This window comes from Lactuca virosa, chromosome 3 (assembly GCF_052849685.1).
Source record: "Lactuca virosa cultivar CGN04683 chromosome 3, Lactuca_virosa_CGN04683_v6, whole genome shotgun sequence".
Classification (NCBI taxonomy): domain Eukaryota; kingdom Viridiplantae; phylum Streptophyta; class Magnoliopsida; order Asterales; family Asteraceae; genus Lactuca; species Lactuca virosa.
The window spans coordinates 212775178-212785093 of NC_136428.1; the positions used below are offsets into that span (position 1 = coordinate 212775178).

At 39.2% G+C, this 9916-nt stretch overlaps 1 non-coding gene across 1 annotated transcript; it reads right to left on the reverse strand.

Annotated features, from left to right (window-relative positions):
* Positions 1 to 9149: 9149 nt before the first annotated feature.
* On the reverse strand, positions 9150 to 9256 carry LOC145168048 (small nucleolar RNA R71). The gene has a single exon (XR_013741642.1). It is a non-coding gene; the product is annotated as a small nucleolar RNA R71 (small nucleolar RNA).
* Positions 9257 to 9916: the final 660 nt, after the last annotated feature.

Below are 9916 nucleotides of genomic sequence, written 5' to 3' on the forward strand. Positions count from 1 at the left end.
TCTAATTATACATGCAACATTTTTTTTCCAAAGCATAAAGCCTAAACTAGCATGCAAGATAACATTTGAATCATAAAATAGTTAGAAGATTACCTTGTGTAGTAGCTTGCTTGTATTTGACCTTTAGGAGCCTAGCACATCAAGTATGATGCCTCAAATTTCTTACAACAAACCAAGAACAAGAGAATGAACTTGAGAGAGAGGTTTGGGAGCTCAAAATCGGCTAGCTTCTACTTTAGCATGCATAGGGGGGCGATTTTAGGGTGTTAGGGACTTCTTTTATAGCTTAGGATTACAACCATGCAAACCCTAATTTACCATGAATCTTCATATTACATAGGCCTTTTGGGCTAAACCTTTCATGGACTTTCATGTAGGTTTAGTCCAACCCTAGTCAACATGGATCATGGGTCCAACTATAAGTATTACTGATTTACCTAATCAATCCCCGTAACTTTAATTAGTTTCTTTTGATCACTGAATTAATTACAAATTAATTCTTGACCAATACTAATTAAATAATGTGATTTCTCAATTAATATATTATACTTATAATATATTAATAAATCACAATAAGCTCTTCCTCAAATATCCATCCTATCAAATTGCTCCAGAGAGTTGCAACCCAAATGGACCATGCTATTATCGGGTCAAGTACATACCAATTATAGTTATGGGCTTAGACACCTAATCTAACAAAAACAAGATCCAACGACCAATAAAGCACTAATAGAAGAATTTGAAAAATACTAGCGAGAATACCATAATCCGAGGGAATATGTCGCAAGAAGTAAAGTAATTAGAGAGGAAGCATCGGACCATTCACGATCTATACTAGCAAAGCTCGATACAATGGATAGAAGAATTTTAAAGATGGGGCAGTCTATACATGCGATTCAAGCAGGGTGTGGAAATTGTAATGGTCCATATTTGACCAAAGACTGTGACTTGGATGAATATGGGAACCAAAACTCTCAAGCTTGCTACTCAAGTAGTGTTAGGTATGACGGAAATTAGAGGAAAACTAAGAGAGAGTGGAAACCATACGAAGAATACATGAAAGAGAAAGAGAAAAAATATAGGCTACAAGGTCAGGGATTCTATAAAAAGGAGAAAACGGCTCCCGAAACGAAATCTGAATTTGAGGCAATGCTAGCACAATTTGCAGCGGCTTCAGAGAAGAGACATGATGCAACTGATGCTACACTTAGATACCGGAAAACAACCATTCTCAACATCGAGCAACAAGTCGGGAAACTCTCAAGGTTATTCCAAGAGCGTTTATTGGGAACACTTTCGAGCAACACGCAAACAAACCCAAAGGCCCATATCAAGGCAGTGACAACCCGTAGTGGTAAAAACAGTGCCTCATCAACTCCTTTAACTAACAATGAGCAGTCAAGTGTGCAGGAACCGAAGGAAGACAATCAAGAAAAAGATACTGCACATACATTCTCAAAATTCTAAGGAGCAACCTCCTGTGAAGGCCTACAAACCACCTCTTCCGTATCGAAGTCGGGCAAAGCTATATAAGCAAGCTAAATATTATAAAAAGTTCATGTAGGACATCAAATCACTACAGATTAACATGCCTTTCGTCGAAGTAGTGGCTCAAATGCCCAAGTACTCAAAATTCTTAAAGGACCTCCTCACGAACCGGAAGAAATTAAAGGAATCCTCAAGCATCATATTGAATGAGAATTGCTCTGCTGCCATAATAAATAAATTACCAAAGAAAATGAGAGACCCAGGAAGTTTGACACTTATCTGTCAATTTAGGAATCTTGCCACAAGCCACACACTTTCCGATTCAGGGGCAAGCATAAATCTTATGCCCTACTCATTCTACAAGAAGCTAAGTCTTCTAGAGCCAAAACCAATATGAATGGAAATACACCTTGTCGATAAAACGATTACATTTTCTGCGAGGAATCATCGAATACATATGAGTCAAAACTGACAAATTTGTATTTTCGTCTAATTTTGTAGTACTCGATATGGAAAAAGACAACCAAGTGTCGATAATTCTTGGAAGACCATTCCTTAGCACCTCACGAGCCTTGGTAGATGTACGGGAGTCAAATAACCTCCACGACGTGGCACACCAGCCTACCACGTCGTGGTCAACGAACAACCTCTTCATCTCAATTTAATACCCTTACCCGAAAGCGTACGCCTTTCTAGAGGAGAACCAAAAGAAGCCAGTTATCTTTGCATCGTGTCTTTAAACAGAAGAAAAACCGAGTCTGGATGAAAACGGAGTTGGAACGAAGAAGTTATGGCTGTTTGAAGTTAAGCTGGAAGAAGAGAGTCTGGCAGTATGTTGGGCGTACACCAGGCATACGCTGGGCGTACTGGCAAGAAGAAGTCGTTTTTTAGGGTGTTACGTTGGGCGTAATGTAAGGTACGTTGGGCGTACCACCGCAGTGCAAAAACCCTATTTCCGTGGTTTTGAGACCTATTTAGGGACTCTAACCCCTTAGGGTCCTTCCTAACATCATCCCCCGCCCTATCGAGTCTCCAACTCGAAACCTTAGACCCTAGAGCAAATCTTGAGACTTTTTATGTGTTTTGGGTGCATTTTGGATGAAAGAGAAGTTCAAGATTGTTTATTGTTGAAGCTCAAGCTTGTGCATCTAGAGCCTACATTGCTTTTCTCAACTCCAGAAGGTATAAAGCTTGAACCTTGATGATGTATTTGTTAGATCTAGCTAGTTTTGGGTTTTATGAGCTTTTTGGTCCCATAATCCTGGTATCCATGAGTATGGCTTATTCTAATCCAAATGAGTTGTCCTTTCAGACATCTTTAGGTGTTTTGAGTCATAAAAGTGTGCTCTTGGTCCCTTTCTTCCCTCCATACAAGAGTTATGATGCTTTTGGTGATGTATTAAGTTAGGATTTTGGTGTACGGACTCCTTCTAGCCATGGGAAGTCGTAAAGGTGGAAACTTTATGACTCAGAATGATATCTTGGGATTAGATCTGAGTTGTGTATGTGAAGTCTATTTGGAATATGCACTTAATGAGTAGGTGAGAACTCAGGCGAACTATGATGGGCGTACCAAGCGGTACGTTGCGCGTACTGCGTAGAAGCCTCGATATTTGCATGGAACATGACTACGCTCAGCGTAATGACTGAGTATGTAGGGCGTACTCATTCAGTGTTGACCTTCTTTTACTCTTTGACTTTCTGACTTTTGGACCTTGACCAGGGGTTTGACCAAAGTTTGACCTAGGGGTATTTTGAGTACCAGCTTGAGTTTAGGTCACTGTTTATTGTATAGGTGACCGATAGAGACAACAGTTGGAGCAGTGACTTGTTCAACTACATTTTCAGACTGTGAGGTGAGTTTTCCTCATTGTACTTGTTGTTTAAAGGTACCAATGCCGGCCCACTGGATTATGTATCATGGTATATTGGATTGATCTCATCCTGGTTATATGATAGACTGATAGATCTGTATGATTTCCTGTGTTCACTGAGTGCTTGTTAGATTAGTAGATCGGTATGATTACATGTACTTGTTGGTTATTGATTATTATTATATATGTCGACATGTTATGGTTTGTTGGGTTGAGGCGGTTCTGCTTAGTGCTGAAGGTCAAGATATCCGGGGTAGTCCGGATAGGATGAAGGCTCGAGAGGCGGTCCAGTCAGACCGAAGGCCCGAAGAGCGGTCCAGATAAGTCATAGGCCCTGCAAGGCGGTCCACTCAGGCTGAAGGCTCATATATGCATGTTGTTATCTATATGATTGTGTGTGGTATTGTGGGGGAACTCACCAAGCTTTGGCTTACAATTTGAGTCTTATGGTTTCAGGCACTTCAGAGGATAGGGGCAAGCCGAAGGCTTGAACGTGCACATCCTTTAGATTTTATGAGATTGGATTTTGGGGAACCATGATTTATGATTTTGACATTTGGGGAAACTACGTTTTGCAAACAATTATGGTTTTGGATTGGTTTTGAAATTTAAAAATTTTCCTTGATTTTTGGATGTTACAAGTTAGTATCATAGCCCTGGTTTAAGCGAATTGGATGGGCATTTGTGTGAATCCAGATTCAAACTAAGGATTTGTAAAAGAGTTTTCAAAATTGTTTTAAAAAAAATTTAATTATTTTCAAGAGTAACCAAAGAAGGATGAGATGTGTACGATCAGCCGGAGCAAGAAAGTGTGCCCCAAGATACCCACACTGCTATTTACTTATGGTGAATATAATAGAACTGCATGCTAGTTGTAGGGTAGAGATCTTTAGGAATTGCATAATAGAATTGTCTGAATTATGATGCCTTATTTCCTATAGAGTCTTTCTGCTCGAAAGTTGCTAGCTTGATGTTTAGTAGGACTCTTTCGGGTGTGAAATAACTACTACATGAATATGTTAAGTCATATGCTACAAAGGTTAAATAATCTTAAAGTGAAGGATTTGACCCTATTGCGCAACTCTTATTTGAGTCCAACCATTGTAGGGTTGAGTCTTTTAATATAAGATTATTTAAGTTATGTTGTATGTGATTATATTCATGAAGTAGTTAACTGGCACTAATGGGGGTCTTTCGGCAGCTGATAGCAGGGTGAGGTGTGGATCCTAGGATAGCCTAGGAAGTGTTGTAGTATGCATGGTTCACTATTTAGCGAGTGCTCATTATGAGGAGGCAACTTAGAAGATTCGGGATGATTCTTGAGGAAAGTATGGATAGGTGTGGAAGATAGTATTGGGCCCATACTACTGGAAGCACAGGATACATACTCGAATCAAGGAAATTTAATAGGAGTCTAAGAAGCCATTAGAGGTTGGTGTGCAGGTTTCTGTTTAGTGAGTAAAGCATGATGGATTAATGATGATGGTTTGGTCTTGTTTAATAGGATGACGACGCCTGGACGGGAAGCAGTGCCCTATGAGATTGGTGCAGACTCAGGGTTACATGGTTGGATTGCCACTGAGGTTTCACAAATATTGCGGGAAGAGTTGTCTGGTATCGTGAGTCAGATCACTAGAAGGATAATTGTCAAGTTCGAGGAGCAAACTCCAGCCTTGCTGACTACGAGAGGGACTGTCGAGGCGACTACGGGGAGATCTTGATGTAGGCACACGACTCAGAAATAGAAAAAGGGCTCATTCAGCGATGGAAGAGGAATTCGAGGCTGCTAACCTGGGTACTAGAAGTCAGTGGGACTTTGATATCTGTGGAAAGTGTGGTGGAACCCATGGATTTGCTTGCCACAAATTCAAATGCTACAAGTGTGGAGAAAAAGGGCATGTCGTTCGCAACTGCAAGAAGGACCTGACGTGTTTCCACTGTCACCAGTCGGGTCATCTCAAAGCCATCTGTCCTGCATGGGTTGCAGAGGGAGTGTAAGCCCAAACACCCATCCTCTCATGGGAGGTCAAGGTTGAGTCGCAAGAAATTGTAGGTATAAATTTTGACCCTCGGTTTTATCTTGATTAGATGTACTTGTTTAGCGTGATTCCATATTGATAGTTATTCGAATAGTTAGCTTCTTAGGTCTATTATGTTAGTATCAGTGTGTTTTAAAGGATCAGGGATGTAACCTTCGGGGTGCTTCGATAATCATAAGGTAAGAGGTTCATTCGCGAAGGGTTCGAAGTTGTATTGCAGGTTACTATTCAAGAATTGTAGCATGCCATTTTGCATACAAAGAGCTGTGTTTAGAGAGTGTCTGGATGAACCGGTTTTAGGCTTCGACGTGGAAGACGTCGGCCAATGAGGGAGTAAGCTTAGAGTGGGGAAGGACTGGGTGTTTTTTTTGAAGGATCAGCAAACAATTTGATTTTGATTGGTTCCAGCACATTAGGTCGGAGAAATTTGCAGTGTAAGTTCGTTGGATTTCTGATATTCGAGATTGTTGAGATCTTTTATAGACAAGAGGATTAAGGGGTTGATCAGAAGTGGGTGCAGGGTAAGTTGCTGGCAGATACATGCTTTCAAGGTTGTGTATGTGGTCTTTACATCAGAAGCTTCTAGGCAAAAGATCTCGTCGTAGGCGGCTGTCCCTTCTGGGACAATGAAATATAGTTAAGAGGAGCGTGTGTTGCTTAGATTGGATATCAATTGAAGGGTTAGGTGGCTCGTTAACTGATCGCTGTCATTAGTAAGGGTAGAGATATGGTTGATTTATCAATCTACTTCATGGTGTAATGGATGCACTTTTACACGAGCTTAGGTTCAATGGATGAGACTGCTCAAGAATTATCAAGTAGTATAAGTTGATGGTGCTATGTGTTCAACAATCTTTCCTCAAGAGCAACAAATATTTTGGACCCATGAATAGAGCATCATAGAAGCATTGACCAATTTTCTAGAAGGACTCGAATTTACGCGAAATCCCATTTCGGCGGGTCACGCCGGTAAGGTTGAAAAAGAGTAAGCTGATCTCGGTTTTGATAGCATTCAAGAAGTTTGGTTTAATTAGTGGAGCAATTTTAGGATCAATTTGATTATTTAAATTAGAAAGGTTTATTGGAAAAGGTTTATGGTTGAGATGTTTATTGATATGGATGGTGATCGATTTGGAAGAGCTTAGGGTTTGGACACTATGGAGGATAGATATGTAGTGAATTCTTGAAGTCGTTAGGGAGGGGCTGATTCCAAGTGTGGGAGAACCACTTGAGGGTATCGAAAATATTTTCTAGTGTGGAATAACTTGGAGTTTCATATCTAAGGACAAGAGGATAGCTGGTTTCTGGTTGTGGTATGAGCAAAGGATTACACAAGGAATATTGTTCATTGATCTGTTGTAATCATGAAATCAAAGGTTGAGGATTAAGGCTATCTCGTTCGGGGACATGAAGTAGAGGTAGGGGCGCCTTTTGGATCCGCATCTAGGCTCACGTCGGGGGTCTTGACTCTTAACGATCTTTGAGTAGGAATTCTTGTAGATGGTTGGAAAAACCATGGGTTGGGCCCATGGCAGTTGTGGAAGTGTTGTGAGACCGTGGGGTAACCGTAGCATTCACTAGGTGGTAGACGGGGGTGGAAGTGTGGTCAATATATGACTTGGCCCAAAGCATTATATGGGATGAGTTAGGTCGTACGAGGAATGGTTGTGAGAATGTGGAAGGACTGCGTATAGTAGTTGATATGTACATAATTAACTACATACTTAATGCATAATTCTAATACTTTTAGCTACAATTATGTTTATTTTGGAACAAAAGGTAATTATTATTTTTTAGAATATCTTTTGTAGCTGCGAAGACTTGCTGGGGATGAAAAGGAAGAAAACGAGGAGCTGGAAGCAGGAATGAAGAGGCTAAGGCAAAAGAAGACACAAAAAAAGATGTTGTTGGACAGCTTGACCCCTCGTCAGTGTTTTGACCATATCTCATGACTCATAACTCTGATTGATGTGATTCAAAATGATCTGAAAACTAGACAAAATTTAGGACGACTTTCATGTTTTAAGAAAAGTCTGATTCCTCACGACCACGACGTGGTGATCACCACCCCGATGTGGTTAATGGAATCTGCGCGATTCTTGACGCTGACTTGGAGAATACGGGATATCTATGAAGACCACGATGTGGTGGCCAGAATTTGGAAAGTATATATATTCTGGACATTAGGTCGATTCCAGAAGTTGAATGTTTGTGGCCTGCGATTATTAACGAAGAAAAACCCTTCCAAGAACCCTTTGGGGGTAGAATTCGATTAGAGAACAAGGGATAAAGAGATTGGAGCAAGGATTCACACATATTCATTCGGTTTGCCTAGTTTAATCATGTTTAGCTTAGTTTCCCTTTTGTTTATGTGTTTTCCAGCTGTGATTATAGTCTAATAACCCTTGCTTTCGTTTAGATTAGATGAACTCCTAATACTATGTGTTGATTTCATAATTGATGGATCTATGAAGTTGGTTTTCCTTTAAATATTGTTTGATAAATCCAAACCTAGCTTGTTAAAGTTTCTATCTTTATTGCATTGTCTCAAGTTTTGTGTAGTCAAACTAAAGTTGATTGCATGAAATTGATTTACCTAGTTTTTTATGAGCATTAAATTATTAGAGCTAGTGATTAGTCATATCCTAATATAGGTGATAAGTTAGTTGCTTAACTGTGTTAGAGAGCAGTATTTGATTATAATATTTGTCCGATTACATGAATTGACCAAAGAATAGTAGTCTATAGATTCTATCATTCAGAGTCCAAATTACCTTTAAAATCAATTTAGTTTCCTTAACTTGCATGATCATTGGGGTTAAAGTTATTGAATTGACTTATGATAGTTAGTCTGATTATGATGACTAGTAACTTTTATTTGGTAACTAACGTAATTAATCTGAACTTGTAAAGTCAGATAAAACGTCCCGCTTCTAGTTGTGTTTTTTAGTTTAAATTTTTAGTAATTATTTTATTAATTAAATATCGTTCCCTGTGATCAACACCCGAATTGCTTTACTGTTCTATAATCCGGCTAGGTACACTGCCTATAAGTGCATAGTTAGTTAAGTTTTGTTAGGTTATAAAATTAAAAGTTGATAGGTATACTTTATGCACATCAAGGTTTTGGCGCAGTTGTCGGGGAACGAATTATTTGATTTTTAATTTATTTGCTTTTAGTTATTCGATCTTTTTTATGGGGTAAAAACCGCAAAAAATTATTTTTCTGCATTTATTTTTCTTCTGAACATCCACCACATCGTGGGCATCTTGACCACTTCGCGGTTTCGTCTCAGTCGGTTTTTATTTTATTTCTTTTTTGTTCATTTTACGTGTGTTTTTCTAGTTTTGTTGTAGTAGGGATTATGGGGGACATCATGACCATGTCAATGGAAGAGTACAAGCGACATATAAGGAACGACAACATATTAGGTCTTGATCCACCAAAAATCCCATCCACTATAAAGTTCGAACTACCAAGACAAATTCTTGGCATGCTAAAGGAACTATCTTTTTATGGGAATGAGCATGAGGATGCTTATGAGCATATAGAAGAGGTGGCAGAAATTTCTAGTATTTTCATGCACCAAACATGAGTAAAGATGCGGTGATCTTTCGACTTTTTCTGGTCACGTTGAAGGGTGAAGCTAAGGAATGGTTAAAATCACTTCCCTTTGGAGCAATCACGACATGGGTTGATTTTATGATTGAGTTCATAAACCAGTTTACCCCTCCTTCAAAAGTGGCGAAGCTAAAGAGAATTATCTAGAATTTTCAACAATTAGAAGGGGAGTCGCTATACGAAGCTTGGGAGCGTTATAAGAGATTTTTACGACATTTTCCTCAACATGACTTCAATGTGCAACAAGAAATCTCGATATTTTATGATGGATTCCACATGTGAACTCGCCAACTTCTAGACTCGCATGGGCCCATGAAAAAGAAGGATCCGACAACAAATAAAGCTTTGATTGAAGAATTCGCTAAGCATTCAATAGATTATCACAACTCAAATGAGTATTTCACTAGAGGAAAATCAAGTAAAGATGGAGGTCAAGATGCTATCAGTTCAGTAATTGCAAAGCTCGACGCAATGGAAGAAAGGATCATTAAAATGGGTGGATCAATTCAATATAGATGCAGAGCTTGTGGGGGACGCCATTCTACAAGGGATTGTGAATTGGAGTACAAGAGAGATCGAGATACAAAATAAATTATACAACTAAAGCATGATCTCTACCAAATAGAACAAGTCAAATCCGATAAGATATATGCTCTCGAGTCAATTATATTTTGATTTATGGAAGCAAGCGAAAAACAACATGATGCTACATATGCAACACTTAGAAAACAACAAGAATCTATTTTGAGCATCCACACACAAGTCGGGGAATTAAAAAAGCGTGTTCAAGAAAAGCTATTGGATACACCTTCAAGAAACGTCGAGCCAATCCTAATCTCTCAAGTCATGGTTGTTTATACAGAACAAGAGGAAGAATTGTTGCATATGGGGGT